Source organism: Neophocaena asiaeorientalis, unplaced genomic scaffold, assembly GCF_003031525.2.
Source record: "Neophocaena asiaeorientalis asiaeorientalis breed wild unplaced genomic scaffold, Neophocaena_asiaeorientalis_V1.1 scaffold54, whole genome shotgun sequence".
Lineage (NCBI taxonomy): Eukaryota > Metazoa > Chordata > Mammalia > Artiodactyla > Phocoenidae > Neophocaena > Neophocaena asiaeorientalis.
This window is the reverse complement of record NW_020174938.1, coordinates 3,741,116-3,757,322: the sequence shown is the minus strand read 5'-3', so window position 1 is coordinate 3,757,322 and position 16,207 is coordinate 3,741,116. Positions and strand designations below refer to the sequence as shown.

Here is a 16,207-nt window from a genome sequence, read left to right as displayed (position 1 = left end):
AAAAGGTAAAAAAGTAGAAAATCTCCCACCTTAATATCTTAACTACCTGATTCCCTCCCTCAGAGGTTATCACTACTATTACTATCTTTATTCTTAATACTTTTCTCTTAAAAGTAGAACCTCCACAGTTCCCCTAACCTGATTTTTATCCTCCATTTAAGACCCTAAATATCATGATTATTTTATGAATTTCTGAGGTTAATGGGATCCTAAAAATAATGCTTCAGTTTAATTAGAGAACAGTATATAAGTTGAGTATTTGATTGATTTTTTACCTAGTATTTTTTTAGTGGCTACACTGTGCTGGGGGAATACAGATACTGGACAACTCTTTAAGGAGGCTTGTCTAAGTAAATTATAATACAGTGATATGTACAACAGTAAATTTACAAGGTCAGAGAAGGAATGTTAGTGCTGTTCTCTGGGAAGGACTGACAGATGCTGGTGGAAGTGGGTCTGAAGCTAGGTTTTGAAAAATGAATAGTAACTCACTAGGCAGATGGGGTTGGAGATGGCATTCCAGGCAGAGGAGGAAGATTAATGGAATGTACAAAGCCAGAAGCTATTAATGGTCTAGGTTGTTGAATGAACAATAAGGAATTGAAAAGATTGCTAAAATTATTGGAAAGTAGTGTGGTAGGAGCTGGGGCTAGACAGGTAGGCAGTTTGTGAAAGGCTTTAGCATAGTGCTAAATGAGATGGGGCCAGTTGAAACAACTATAAACTTTTAATACAGGGTTAGTGTTGAGAAGAACCACTTTGTTGGCAGTATAGGGAGTAAATGAGAACAGGATGATATTAGGAAGCAGGGAGAGTAGTGAGAAATGTATTACAATAATCTGAGCAAGAAATATATGATGAGGTTAGCAAGGCAGGAATGGAGAGGTGGGAGAGGTATTCAAGGTGTTAGGAGGGTAGCGTCAGTGAGAATTGGTGGATTATTTTATTAGGAGATAAAATAGTTCAGTGGTTAAGTCTTTGGCATCATATAGAACTAAGTTTAGTTCCAACTTTGCCTTTTATCAGCTCTGTGACTTTGTATCAGTTATTTAGCTTTAATAAATTGTCTTTCCTCATGTTATAATGTAGCTGAAGCTTTAAGCAGCCTTCCTTTAAACTAACCTTCTGAATTAATAGTTCCTCTCCATTCCCCCAGTAAAACAGACCTATTTGATGTCCATGGCAAGCTATCAGCTTGTTGGCCTTCCTAGATAAGTAAAACTAAATGACAGAATTAACCAGTCACAATAGACTTCATACTGTATGATGCTATTTATAGGACATGTCCAGAATAGGCAAATCCATAGAGACAAAAAATAGAGACTGGGTGGGGAAAGGGGAGAATGGGGAGGGACTGCAAATGGGTATGGGGTTTCTTTCTGGGGTGATGAAATGTTCTAAAATTAATGGTTAACACAACTATGTGTCACAACTCTGAATATAATCAAAACCACTGAATCACACATTTTGAAAGTGAGTTTTATGGTATATGAATTGTATCTGAATAAAGTTTTCATAGAAAAAAAATCTAATATACATATCACATTCACATTTTCCCAGTTGTCTTTCATAGCTTTTCTTCTTCTAGTCTAGAATTTAGTCAGAGATTATGCATTACATTTGATTATCATTACTCATTACCCGCTCATGTTTTTGAGGGGTTACAATAAGAAATATGTAAATGGTTAGATCCCCTGGAAGTAGAAGGGGAAACATTTACCCTCAGTGTTTCTTAAACATGTAGCTTGGCTCTGTATTATTTTAGATGCATGCAACATAAAATATTTGATTAAATTAAAATGACATACATAGATGTAAGTTTTTGATGAAGCTTAAGCCAAGCCAGCATTTTGAGATATAAAGGTACTTTTCAAAAAATAACTTTTGGAAGCCTCTTGAAGTGTGAATACTCATTTGAATGGATTTGAGCTAGCAGGAGGACTCTACATGGCTTTTAAAGATACTGTTGGTAGTTTTGTGTATAGATGTTTTACTCTATCTTGGAAATTGGCCTAAATGGCACTAATACATTCTTTTAAGTCCCCAAATTAATCTAGATGTGGTGTGAGCAAACATTTTTACATAGAAAAACAGGAAAATACAGAATGATAAAATGCTGAAATGTGACTTTCATTCAGTGATTCCCAGTAGTATACTATAATCACATAGACCTTGACACTGCAATAGAAATTTTCTGTGTGTAATAGTTGCCATTTTAATTTTGTCTTAGAAAGTCTTCTTTGGATGTGATAGTTTCTTGTGTATTAAAGAGCAACCTCTATTTGAAGAAATCGTGTGGCATGGTTACAGAAATGCCTGCTGTATCTGTAACTGCTGATGGTATTAAAAATACTGGTTATTTTGCCTATGGCAGTGGTACTATTTCTAGTTGAGAGAAGAATAAAATGGAAATCAATAATAATTTATTTGGTATGTGGATGAGAGGGTTGCAGATCCGAAGTTCAGGTATTTTACTATAGAATATAGGTAGATATGTTTTCTGGTTCCTCCCTCCCCTTTATATACCTTGATTTTAATTTTTGTCAAGTCTGTCTCTCTGGCCTTTGTCGCTGTGGCCCATTGATCTGTCCATCTGTCTGTTACAGTGCATATTGGGTACTTCCAGAAGTATGAATTCAGTGATGCAAAGGACAGGAGGGCTGCAGCAGCAAAGGTAGGACAGAATCATTCCAAAGACAAGTTAATAAAGGATCATTAAACACATATGTGTGAGCACGTATTGGCAGCGAATACCTAATTATTTAAGGGCATACTGTCTATCCTGTGAATCTTTATGGAAAGCCTCTTCTGACATGACAAATTTGACATATCTATTTACAAAGGGCACAGTTTTATTGTTTAAACCAGAAGCTTACTTGGCACTCAGGCAACGAAGTAAATTGGTATTTGCCACTATCTTTTAAAAAAATGCTGAATAATAGAAGAAGTGATTAAATGGAGGATATTTATGATATTTGCTTGATTCATGGACCTGGTTGATTTTTCAGAAACTATGATGACAGATGATCACATTTATTATTAGTTTTTAAAAAAGATTTATTATTTATTTTATTTATTTTTGGCTGCATAAGGATCACATTTATAAAACTGGGAGAAGAAGCAGGAAAGATAGATTGATCTGGCCATGTGTGTATATTTATATATTAATGTTATATATCTGATTCTGTTTTGATGGAAATAATCTAAATCTTCCAGGTCGTTCTTTAACTTATATAAGGAAACTTAAGGATTTTTATTTAAATATTCGTAGCATTTACTTAGATATTTGGATCCATTTACTTGCCAAATGATAGCAGTTGTAATAGCAATTCCTGGCTTTTTTTTTTTTTGTAAATACTGGGTTAGAATGAGAGAGCTGAATCCTAAGACCTAAATCACAGGCAGGTTTTAAGACCTTAGGCAGTACAATGCAAACATATGAAGAAAAAGAAATGAAAGCTTTATATATAGTATGGTAAAATGTTGGATTGCTTATTTATTACTCTAGTATTGGCTGTAAAGTGAGATTTTATAGGGATAGCTGAATGATGCAGGTATTTGCATCATTTTCTTTGCTGTTGTGCTTCTAAAAGAAAGAGGTTTTGTTTTTCTAATAGGTTAATACAGTGCTTCTCAAGGCTTCCCAAATGAAGAAGCAGATAAAAGTTGGTATTTGGTTTTCAAAATGCTGGGTTTTCAAAATGACTGTAAAACCTAAAATCTTAGATACTTATAGCCTAAATTCTGGCCCCAAACTGATGATAATAGTTACTTTAATAAACTCTATATACTATATTGAAGAGATCTAGTCTACTGTTGCTTGAATGTGGAAATGTACTTTGAAGTTCCATGGTAAACCGTAGTACCGATATTTTGGCTCAATAGTGTTTTGTTTTGTTTTGTTTTTTTTGTGATATGCGGGACTCTCACTGTTGTGGCCTCTCCCGTTGCGGAGCACAGGCTCCGGACGCACAGGCCCAGCGGCCATGGCTCACGGGCCCAGCTGCTCTGCGGCATGTGGGATCTTCCCGGACCGGGTCACGAACCCGTGTCCCCTGCATTGGCAGGCGGACTCTCAACCACTGCGCCACCAGGGAAGCCCTGGCTCAATAATGTTTAAGACAAGATGTTTTGGTGTATTTTAAGATGCCCTCCTCCCACCCCCCCCCCCCCGTTATTTTGGTCTTTGAAACCTTTTTGGTTAACTTTTTTAAACTTGCATATTTAGCACCTTCTTTCAAAAGTATTTTAGGTAAATTTCATGGTCTAAATAAATCACAAATTATTTTTTATCTTATCGCATGGCATATTAAAATGAATATTAGTCATGAATCTATAGTTTTCTTCAAAATGGTCAGATCTAGCAGTCCAACTCAGTATAAAGCAAAATAGTTCTGAATTTTAGAGACCTAGGTATGTTCTAATCCTGACTGCCACTGTTGACATTTCAAAAGTAACTTCTGCTTTTTAGTTTTCACCTTCTTAAAATGCATGTTGGTGATATCTTTACAAAAGTCTGGTTAATCTCTGTCTTTATGAAAAGGAATTCTTAGTAAGAGGGTAAAGATGGAAACTATTTATATCATGCTAAGATTTGATTTTTTTTAAAAGTGGTGCTTTCTTATGCTTATGTCAATAAACTTTAATCTACAATTGAAATGTTTTATTTTAGAAGAAAAATAGCTGTATTTGCACTCTTCCCCACTTGTTTTCCAATCTCACTTTATTCTGAAAGTTGCTATTTCTTCCTTCAGTGGTATACTATGGAATTAACGATTGTACAGTATTTTCTAATATGACCTTATTGGACGTTTTGTTCATTCTCTACTGTGTGCCTCCTTCCTTTCCTTTCCTTCCTTTTCCTTTCTTGACCCAACCTAACCTTGGATGGGAGCTTGCTGGCCTTTGGGTATAGACATTTACCGTTTTTATAAGTACGACTGAATGTTTTCAAAAATGGTTACGGAGTTTATACTAACAGTGTGTGAACTATCATTTTCTCTATACTCTTTCTGACACTATTAAGAATCCTAAAATTTTCATTAGTCTGATAAGGAAAATATTACTTGGTTGTTTCAATTGAACATTCCTCTGAATTGCCTTTTCATATCCTTTGTGCCTATTCTTAGCTCTTAAACTTTTTAAAAAATTTTATTTATTTATTTTTAATTTTTGGTTGCATTGGGTCTTCGTTGCTGCACACGGGCTTTCTCTAGTTGCAGCGAGTGGGGGCTACTCTTCGTTGTGGTGCATGGGCTTCTCATTGTGGTGGCTTCTCTTGTTGCAGACCATAGGCTCTAGGCGCATGGGCTCAGTAGTTGTGGCTCACGGGCTCTAGAGCACAGGCTCACGGGCTCTAGAGCACAGGCTCAGTAGTTGCTGCGCATGGGCTTAGTCGCTCTGTGGCATGTGGGATCTTCCCAGACCAGGGCTCGAACCCATGTCCCCTGCACTGGCAGGCGGATTCTTGTGTACTGCGCCACCAGGGAAGCCACTTAGTTAGTTCTTAATATATGATAGTTATTGTAGCTCTTTTCTCCAATCTGTAATTTGTGATTTTAAAAAAAGAGAGTAATACTTGCATATGGTAGCAAATAAAAAAGTAAAGACCTATTATGTCTTCAAGTGATTACATTTATAATTTTAATTAATACACCTTTTTCTTTCCATCACCCTTTGGCATTATCTCTTTCCTCTTCCTTTTCGCACCTTTGAGGATTGCAGTTTATGCTACCTATACTTTTATGTTATCAAAGTTCCTTTGCCTTGTGATCATAAAGAAGTCTTAGTTTGCTCATAGCTTGATTTTTAAAGTGACACCATTGAGTAATGTTTGTTTTTATGGTGATATCATTTAGTGGCAGTCCAAGTAGTCCAGCTTACGCTTGGATTGTATTTACATTTCTCCTGGAGTCCTCCATTTTGTTCTTCTAATCAGGATGCCTTTCCCACTAGGCCTCTTGTATAGCCATCAATCACGAACTTTTACATTACACTTCTGCCCCTGTTTCTTAGATTCATGTCTTTTTTCTTGATTTAGTCTCATTTTGCTGGACTACATTCTTAATTTAACTCCCACATAACTTTTTGTAGGATATTGCTCATTGTGACTCTGATAATGTCTTCAGTTTGCCTTTAATCTTGGTTGCTAGATTGGCTAGCCAGGAAACTTCCGGACTGGAATGCATATGAAAGATACTGCCTTCTGCATTCACTGTTGCTAATAAATGACCAGTCTGCTTCCCATTTCTTGATAACTTTTTAAAAAAGTTTCAGCCTTTTCTCTTTATCCTTTGTGTTCTGAAGAGATGTATAAACGTGAATCTTCTGATCATATTGGACCCTTTCAACTGGAAGACTTGTGTCCTTTTAAAGCTTTGGGAAATAAACTTTTAATACTGCTTTGGTAATTCCCTTCCCTCCCCTCTCGGAGTTCCTATTAGTTGATTGTTAAAAACAATGGATAGTGGCTTGAATAAAAACTATGATAATATAAGGATGATTTGGGAGTGGGTACATGTAGGAGTGCTAAATCTTCAACTTTCACAAGGAAGGTGATAGATAATCTGTAAAATGGAAAGATAGTAACTATCTGAGCATAAGGATATTATTTAGGATAAAAATAAATACCAGAAGAAACAGCTAAAAGAATTTAAAATGGTTTCCTCAAAGGATTGGAAATGATTAGCAACTGGGATGTGGCAAAGATGGTTGTTAAACCTTGAGGTTACCATTAGCTTCTAAAACTGTGTACATCCACTAAATTTTTAACAATTTAACAGTGATTCAGTGCAATCCCATCCTTAAAGGTCCACATTTAGTGATACCTTCATTCTTTAAAATCCCTTCTGCAAATATATGTAAAAGTGTTCTTAGTCCAAGCCTTCATGAAGAAAGATTCCAGTTGTATGTGCCACATGTGCCTTGTTCATTATTCTTAACCATTGAGCTGTGAATTTTGAGAATAATTGGCAAGAGAATGTACTGGGGATGTATGTGGCCTGTTACAGCTTGGTTATAAAACTTTCTTTAAATGATACAGGAGTATATTTTTGTCTATTTCAAGATCATTTGGATTTATGACTACTTTTTGATCTTTAAAGACATTTACAATCACTTTATTTTCAAGTAGTTTTTATTAGAAAAGCATTTGTAAGATATAAATTTACTTAAGTAAAACTTTCACACTTTTAAAATATAAGCACTATGATTTTCTTTCTTTCTTTTTTTTATAAATTTATTTATTTATTTTTAGCTGCGTTGGGTCTTCGTTGCTGCGCGCGGGCCCCCTCCAGTTGCGGTGAGCAGGGGCTACTCTTTGCTGCTGTGCACGGGCTTCTCTTTGCGATGGCTTCTCCCGTTGTGGAGCACGGGCATGTGGGCTTCAGGAGTTGTGGCTCGTGGGCTCAGTAGTTGTGGCTCATGGACTCTAGAGCGCAGGCTCAGTAGCTGTGGTGCACGGGCTTAGTTGCTCCGCGGCATGTGGGATCTTCCCGGACCAGGGCTCGAACCTGTGTCCCCTGCATTGGCAGGCGGACTCTTAACCACTGCGCCACCAGGGAAGTCCCTGATTTTCTTTTTTTAATTTTTATTATTTTAAAATAATTTTTATTGGAGTGTAGTTACCTTACAATGTTGTTCTAGTTTCTACTGTGCAGCAGAGTGAATCAGCTATACGTATACATGTATCCCCTCTTTTTTCGATTTCCTTCCCATTTAGGTCACCACAGAGCACTAAGTAGAGTTCCCTGAGCTATACAGTAGGTTCTCATTAGTTATCTATTTTATACATAGTATCAATAGTGTATATATGTCAATCCCAATCTCCCAATTCATCCCACCCCTGCTTCCCACCTTGGAGTCCATACGTTTGTTCTCTAAAGCACTATGATTTTCAAATAATCTCACTTATGTTTATATTGTACAAAATTTTGTGTACCACATATACATGTATAGAGTATGAATAAGTAAAATGTAGTCAGTCAGTTGCTAATCAGAATCCTACCAGTTATCAATAGGTATTTCGAGTTGCCATGTTGGGAAAGGAAGGATATTCGTTAAAAGATACAGTTAAAAGTACTAGGTCAAATACTGTTTAAAAAAAAAAAGTAGTAGTTGGGAATGTATAGGTATCTCTTTTTCTAAGTGCCTCCAGAAGAAGAAGTAACTACATACAAGACTTCTTAACAATATTCAGTTCACTTTATAGAACTAATTTTCGTATGCCATCTTTAGGTAGTTTGGAGATGGCTGGTGGTAGTGTTAAGGTGAAGTGACAGTACATGAAAGCCACTCAGATGTTTTGGTTGTGTGGTGGAACATTTTCAGTATGTGCCACAATAGCCATGTGGATTGCTAATACTTTGGGCTTGACCATTGGAATCCAGAGGTGAGAATGTGAGTAGATAACTCAAGGTTGCTAAATAACCTTAATTATTTCTCACGATTCTGAACTATCACAAAAATAGTAAAATAACATAAGGTGGTCTATATAGAATCTTTATTTGTGGTTTAGATTAGCTCCGTTATGCCGAGATAGTTTGGAATTGGAGTTACCTGATTCTTGGCCCTACCTTTTAGTTCTTACCCTTTTTATCTATAGGATTTTTTCCCCTCCACTCAAGGAATAGCCAGTTAGGAGACTGAGACTCCCCCCAGATTTTGCCTGAATGAGGCCTCACGTAATGGTGAAGGTTTAAAACTAGAGTTATGATTGTTGGAGGTGACTTGGCTCTTGTTCAACTAAATGCTAAAGTATATACTGCTATTTACATGAGTTGGTTTTTCTGTTGTAAAATAGAAGTTTTACATACTGCTTCTACTGTTTATGTAAATATATCTGTTCCATCACCCAACCCCTTTGGTTTGCAGTTGAATTTTTGCAGAAGATTAAATGATTATACACAGTTTAGTAACCTTCCTTCCATTTACAGAAACATTTTATTTCTCTTATTCTGATTAAACTCTTGACATTCTCTAGAGGTGAGATCTTTGACCTTTCAAATTTGACATGATATAGAAGGAAGTAATTTCCTTCATATAACACCTACAAGGCATTTGAAGGGCAAGGTGAAGAAGAACAAAGCCAAATTTGAAATGTTATTGATGGGTAGTTGGCTAGGTGCATTCATTAACAACTTTTGGTACATCAGGATTAAATTTATAGTTCAAATGCATATATCAGCAAAATTTCAAGTTAAGTATCATGGATCTACAGAATTACAAATAGTTGGTCAAAACTTGTTGGTGTTAAATTTTATTTTAAATAATCCCCGAGGGTAGTGAGTAAAGTATGAACTTCTTGCTAAAATAATATCCAGGAAGCATCTTCGTTACACTCAACATTTCCCCCTTTTTTTCTTTTACCTTCCTTCTGCTGATGGTAGCTTAGAAGTAAATATTCAAAACTGGAAACTTTGAGGATTAGTGTTGTTTAGTTGTAAATTCTTTTTGTGAATATAGCTTTTAAGCCATCTGAGAATTCTGTGAGATGGTCTTCCTCAGTCCTCCTAATTACCTCTCTGTATTGTTGGGCTAGAAAGCCAAAAACTTTATTTCTCAGACTATTTTGCGTTTAGGGTTTTAGATGTGAGATAGTTGCTGGCAATTAGATACATATGTGAGGTGTGAAGGGGGTTCGTCTTTCTTCCCCCCCCCCTTTTTTTTTTCCCCAGTACGCGGGCCTCTCACTGTTGTGGCCTCTCCTGTTGCGGAGCACGGGCTCTGGACACGCAGGCTCAACGGCCATGGCTCACGGGCCCAGCCGCTCCGCGGCATGTGGGATCTTCCCGGACCGGGGCACGAACCCACGTCCCCTGCATCGGCAGGCGGACTCTCAACCACTGCACCACCAGGGAAGCCCTTTCTTCCCTTTTCTGTCCCCATCCCCCCCCCTTTTTTCTGGGTTGTGAAAGTGTGAGATTTTTCTGCAGTAGCGGAAATGCATCATTTCATTGTTCATTCTTCACTTTCTGTGTTATCAAGAGGCATTTGTAGCAAAGGCAGAAGCTAGACTCTTGTGTACATCACCTTTCTTCATGGTTATATAGTGGCAGTTATGGCAGTGGCAGTGGTGACTTTCTGATTCCTTTGGATCACAGTTATCTGCTGTTCTTGAATTTAGTGGTTCCATTGGTGGCTTAAGGTGGAGAGAGTCCCTTGTGATTCAGTTGTGTAGTGTTCTGGTGTCATTCTTATAGACAGACGTAGCCTTACAGCCCCATTCCTCCAGTCATTAAAACTATTAAGCACCCAATTGCTCTCTTATTAACTCCCCCTTTGCTCAGAATATCTAGTGGTTTCTATTCCTGGCACCTAATCCTGATTGATCAAAGTCAAGAGCATCTTTTGGTGACAAGATACTACTCTTCCATTTTGTATGTAGTACTGTATGAACTTTGGATACCTAAAGGATTTATTGTATGTCATTGACTGTTAATTATATTGCAGCCTTTTAGTGATTCTTAGTATAAAGCTATCAGCATTCTTATATACCTTTAAAGGGAAGGCAAATTACACCTGAATTATACATGATCATTTCTTAGAAGGAAATCAAGATTTAATTAAATCTGAGAGTTTGGAAATGAAACTTTTTACGGTTAGTGTGACCAGCTCAGATGTTGCTTCCTATAGTCTGTACCAGTGCTTCTCAGACTTTAATGTGTGTACATGTCACCTCAGGAACTTTTGAGGGGCTGGTTGAAATGAACATTCAGTAGATGTGGATTGGGATCTAGGATTCTGCATTCCTAACTAAGCCTTTGAGATTAGGGTGATTGAGATTTTGTGGACCACATTTTGAAGTAGCAAGGCCTATACTACTGTTAATTATTGTAAAAGTAACATTTTAAATTTCTATTCATATGATTATAAAATAGAAAAAAATTTTTACCCTATTCCCAAACCAGTCCCTGGGGATATAATTCTCAAGGACAGCTTTCTAAACCTTTTAAAGTGCACATTCAATATGTCATACAAATTTACTTTTCTTTTTCTAAACACAAAAATGGAATATTGTACATTGCTCAGTAACTTGCTCTTTTCACTTCCATTCCAGTGCACACAGATCTATTATCTTTTTGTGTTTTAAATTGCTGCATAATATTTTAAGTATGGCTACAGCATAATTTATAGGCAGTTTCCTCTTGGGAAAATATAGGTTGTCTTTGCTTTATTGCTTTTCCAAATAATGTGCATGTGAAATTTCTTATTCTTACCCTTTTACACTTGTAGATTTCTTTTGGCTATGTTCCTAAAAGTGGAATTTCTAGGTCCTAGGTCAAGTGCATTTTAAGTTTTGATCAGTTCTGCTAAACTATTCTCACAAAGGTTTTAAGAGAGTTGCCATCTCACTAACATGTTGTGGGCCAGTTCCCCACACCTTTGTTTCCGGATATTACCAGTTTTTAAGATCTTAGCCATTGTGGTAGATTAAAAACAGTCGTTGTATTATGGAGGTTGGATATTTTCTTGTTTTTCAGCCAGTTGTATTCTTTGGCTGAACTCATAAACTGCCCAGTTTTGTTGGATTATTTGTCTTTTGTGGACGTGTATGTTTGCTTATTTACCTTTTATTGTAGGTGTTGCAAATAATTCTATACAGACGTTTTTGTACTTTATGGCTTTTGGGTTTCTAATATTGCTTTAAAAAGGCACATTAATAGTCTATAAAATTTGGATCACCAGCAGCTCTCTTAAGAAGCTCAGATTAAGCTAGATAGAAACATAATATAGAAGGATGAGCCCATTCTTTTAAAAAAATTTTTTATTTTCTGTTTTTTTAATTTATTAAAAAATTTATTATTTTTTTGGCCACGTTGGGTCTTAGTCGCGGCACGTGGGCTCCTCTTTAGTTGTGGCGTGAGGGTTCTCTCTCTAGTTGCGGCATGCGGGCTTTCTAGTTGAGGCGCATGGGCTCAGTAGTTGTGGCATGCAGGCTTAGTTGTCGTGCAGTATGTGGGATCTTAGTTCCTCGACCAGAGATCAAACCTGCGTCCCCTGCATTGGAATGAGCCCATTCTTGTGTAGGAAAATTGTCAAACTGAGTTTTGAGATGGAATCTATTTAATTCTATTTCAGATCAAATTCTGAGATAAATAAAATCTAGGCTTTGGAAGTGTGTGTATGTTAATTGGGTTAAAAATTTTTTTTTTTTTTTGCTGGTTCATCTTTAATAGGCTACTCTTTAATATTGTAAAATCCATTCATCTAATATTTAGCTTTCCCCTAAAATAAGAAGGTTGTCTGCTGAGATTTTTCAAAAAATAGTTGCCTCCCCACTGTACTAATCCTAGGAGTGTCATTCAGCAGCTTGGTTGATCTACCAGGAGAGACTGTCATACTCTTTTGAATTTGGGCCTGTCTGCATACATACGTACATCTAGAACTGTGGTTCTCCACCTCGGCTGCATATTGGAATGCATATGGTAATGCCCAGGTTCTTCCCTTTCGTACCCAGTCCCCTCCTCCACCTCTCCTCCCCCATCTCACTTCTGATGTATTTGGCCTGGGATGTGACCTGCACATCATTTTTCTTTTTTTTGGCGGTACGCGGGCCTCTCACTGTCGTGGCATCTCCCGTTGCGGAGCACAGGCTCACGGGCCTAGCCACTCCGTGGCATGTGGGATCTTCCCGGACCGGGTCAGGAACCCGTGTCCGCTGGCATCGGCAGGCGGACTCGCAACCACTGCGCCACCAGGGAAGCCCACACATCAGTTTTTTAAAAGCTCAGGTGATTCTAATGTGCTACCAAAGTTGAGAATCATTTGATCAAACGATAGAGGATGACAGTGCATAAAGTTTCAGCTGGGACAGTTGGCATATTCAGTGCCACTTTTTAAAAATGCAAAAATGGAACTTTGGAGATATTTTCAAAGCAAACACTGCTGCTATAACCCTAAAATGTAATTTTCTTCAAATTACTAAAATATTACACTACTATATTCATATGAGAGTTCTACATATACACTTTACTTTTTTAGAGCCCCCATAGTGGGAAACTGTTTAGAGCATTAGTTCCTAATTCTGGCTGCATATTACTATCATCTGGGGAACTTGAGGTGAAAAATACATGTATCCATGCCCTATTCCAGACAATTGAATCAGAATTGCTGGAGGTGAAGTCCATGTATTGGTATTTTTTTCTTTTTAAATTAATTAATATATATATATTTGTTGTTGTTTGTTTGTTTGTTTTGCGGTACGCGGACCTCTCACTGCTGTGGCCCCTCCCGCGGCGGAGCACAGGCTCCGGACGCGCAGGCTCAGCGGCCATGGCTCACGGGCCCAGCCGCTCCGCGGCACGTGGGATCTTCCAGGATTGGGGCACGAACCCGTGTCCCCTGCATCGGCAGGTGGACTCCCAACCACTGCGCCACCAGGGAAGCCCAATATATATATATATTTTATTTTTGGCGGTGTTGGGTCTTCGTTTCTGTGCGAGGGCTTTTTCTAGTTTTGGCAAGCGGGGGCCACTCTTCATCGTGGTGTGCGGGCCTCTCACTATCGTGCTCTCTTGTTGCGGAGCACAGGCTCCAGACGCGCAGGCTCAGTAGTTGTGGCTCACGGGCCTAGTTGCTCCGTGGCATGTGGGATCTTCCCAGACCAGGGCTTGAACCCGTGTCCACTGCATTGGCAGGCAGACTCTCAACCACTGCGCCACCAGGGAAGCCCCATGTATTGGTATTTTAAAGTTCCACAGGAGATTCTAATATGTAGCCAGAATGGGTAAACCGTTGTTTCAGAGTTTATAACTAGAGATGATGTGACATTTTAGATTGCCTTATTGTCCTGAAAGTTAAACGTATCACTGCCAGTAGTATTAATTTTCTAATTATAGTGATTTCTCTCATTAACTGATTTTGTTTGGTTTGTTTATATCCTTAAAAAAAAAAAAGAGGAAGACGAGTAAGAATACGATGAAGAGTTGTTTATTTCATCCAAGAGCTTGAGTTGACTTTCCACTAGAATAATGGATTAGTGAATTTTAATTATGAATTTTGGTAGCATACATAGGTGGGTTTCTCTCCTTTGACCAGTCCCCAACCTAAAGCAATTAAATAAGAATCTTTAAGGGTGCCAGAAGTATAAATTTTTATAAATGTCATCTATTCAGATCCTGTTAAAACTTGTTTTATCTTGGGTCAGGTCACTTAACCTCTCTACTGTCATCTGTAAAATGTATATAATGCTTACCTTACATAAAGTATTAATGTGAGGATTAAATGAAATAATAATGTATATAAAGTGCCTGGCACTAAATAATTTCACATCTGTGTTCTTCTGTTTAGGATTGCCCTTTTGACACCGCACTTTTTAAAAATACAATGTTTATTATTTATTTATTTTTAAAATTTATTTTGTTTATTTTTGGCTGTGTTGGGTCTTTGTTGCTGTGCGCGGGTGTTTCTCTAGTTGCGGTGAGTGGGGGCTACTCTTTGTTGTTGTGCCCAGGCTTCTCATTGCATTGGCTTCTCTTGTTGCAGAGCACGGGCTTTAGGCATGCGGGCTTCAGTAGTTGTGGCTCACGGGCTCTAGAGCGCAGGCTCAGTAGTTGCAGTACATGGGCTTAGTTGCTCTGTGGCACGTGGGATCTTCCTGGACCAGGGCTCAAACCCGTGTCCCCTGCACTGGCAGGTGGATTCTTAACCACTGTGCTACCAGGGAAGCCCTTTTATACAGTTTTTAAAGGTTACACCCCATTTACAGTTATTACAAAAGATTGGCTATATTTCCTATATTGTACAATACATCCTTGTAGCCTCTCCCAGTCGTTTGTACCTCCTGGCCCTATGTTGCCCCGACCCCACCGGTAACCACTATTTTGTTCTCTGTATCTGTGAGTCTGCTGCTGTTTTGTTATATTCACTAGTTTGTTGTATTTTTTTAGGTTCCACATATAAGTGATATCACACAGTATTTGTCTTTGACTTATTTCACTTAGCATAATGCCCTCCAAGTACATCCATGTGGTGCTAATGGCAAAATTTCCATTGCATATATATACCACATCTTCTTTATCTGTTCATCTGTTGATGGACACTTAGGTTGCTTCCATATCTTGGCAATTGCAGGTAATGCTGTGCTTAATATTGAGGTGCATGTATCTTTTTGAATTAGCGTTTTTGTGGGGTTTGTTTTGTTTGTTTTTCCAGATAAATACCCAGTAATTGATGGGTTATAAGGTATCATTGTACTTTTAACAGTCAGAATTCCATTATAGAGGATCCAGTGCAGGTTAGATTACTTTTATAATTTACATTTTAAATTTATATTTCAGTTTGCATACACTGAATTTATACTTTTGGGTGACAATTTCATGAGTTTTGACAAATGCCTAGAGAATGTAACTGCCACCAGAGTGAACTTACAGAACAGTTCCATCATCACCCTCTAAAAAACCTCCTGTCTTCTACCCCATTTGGTCAACCCCTCCCCCATTAATCCCTGGCAACCAGGGGATTTATACACCATTCCTATAGTTTTGCCTTTTCTACCTTGTCATATGAATGGAATCATGCAATATATAGCCTTTTGAGTCTAGCTTCTTTCACTTAGAATTTGCATTTGAGATTCATACATGTTGTTGTGTATATCAGTAGTTCTTTATTACTGAGTAGTATTACATCCAGTGGATGTACCATGATTTGTTTATCCATTCCGTAGTTGCAGAACATTTAGATTGTTCCCAGTTTTTGCCAGGTACAAATAAAGCTGTTATAAATATCCTCATACAGGTTTTTGGGTGACCATAAGTTTTTGTTTCACTTGGGTAAGTTCCTAATAGTGAGATTTTGGGGTTGTGCTAAGTATATGTTTATCTTTGTAAGAAACTTTGAAACTTTTTTTGTTGGCTGTATTATTTTGCATTCCCACCAGCAGTGTATGAGAGTTCCAGATGCACCACACACACTGCAGCACTTGGGATTGTCAGATTTCTCCCCCTACCCCACCATTCTAATTGGCATGTGGTGATAACATTGTGGCTTCTGTTTGTGTGTCCCAAATGACTAATGATGTTGAGCGTCCTTTCATGTGCTTCTTCATGTCTCTGTATGGATTTTCTTTGGTGAAATGTCTGTTCTGTTTTTATTTTATTTATTTATTTATTAAATTAAATTAATTAATTTATTTATTTTTGCTGCACATGGGCCTCTTCCGCTGCGGAGCACAGGCTCCGGACGTGCAGGCTCAGCGGCCACGGCCCAC

General features: G+C 37.9%; 1 protein-coding gene across 2 annotated transcripts in view; it reads left to right on the top strand.

Moving 5' to 3' along the window:
* The window catches only part of ARIH1 (ariadne RBR E3 ubiquitin protein ligase 1), a 120,092-nt gene that overhangs the window by 18,653 nt on the left and 85,232 nt on the right, over window positions 1-16,207 (top strand). The gene's annotated exons all lie outside the window — the stretch shown is intronic.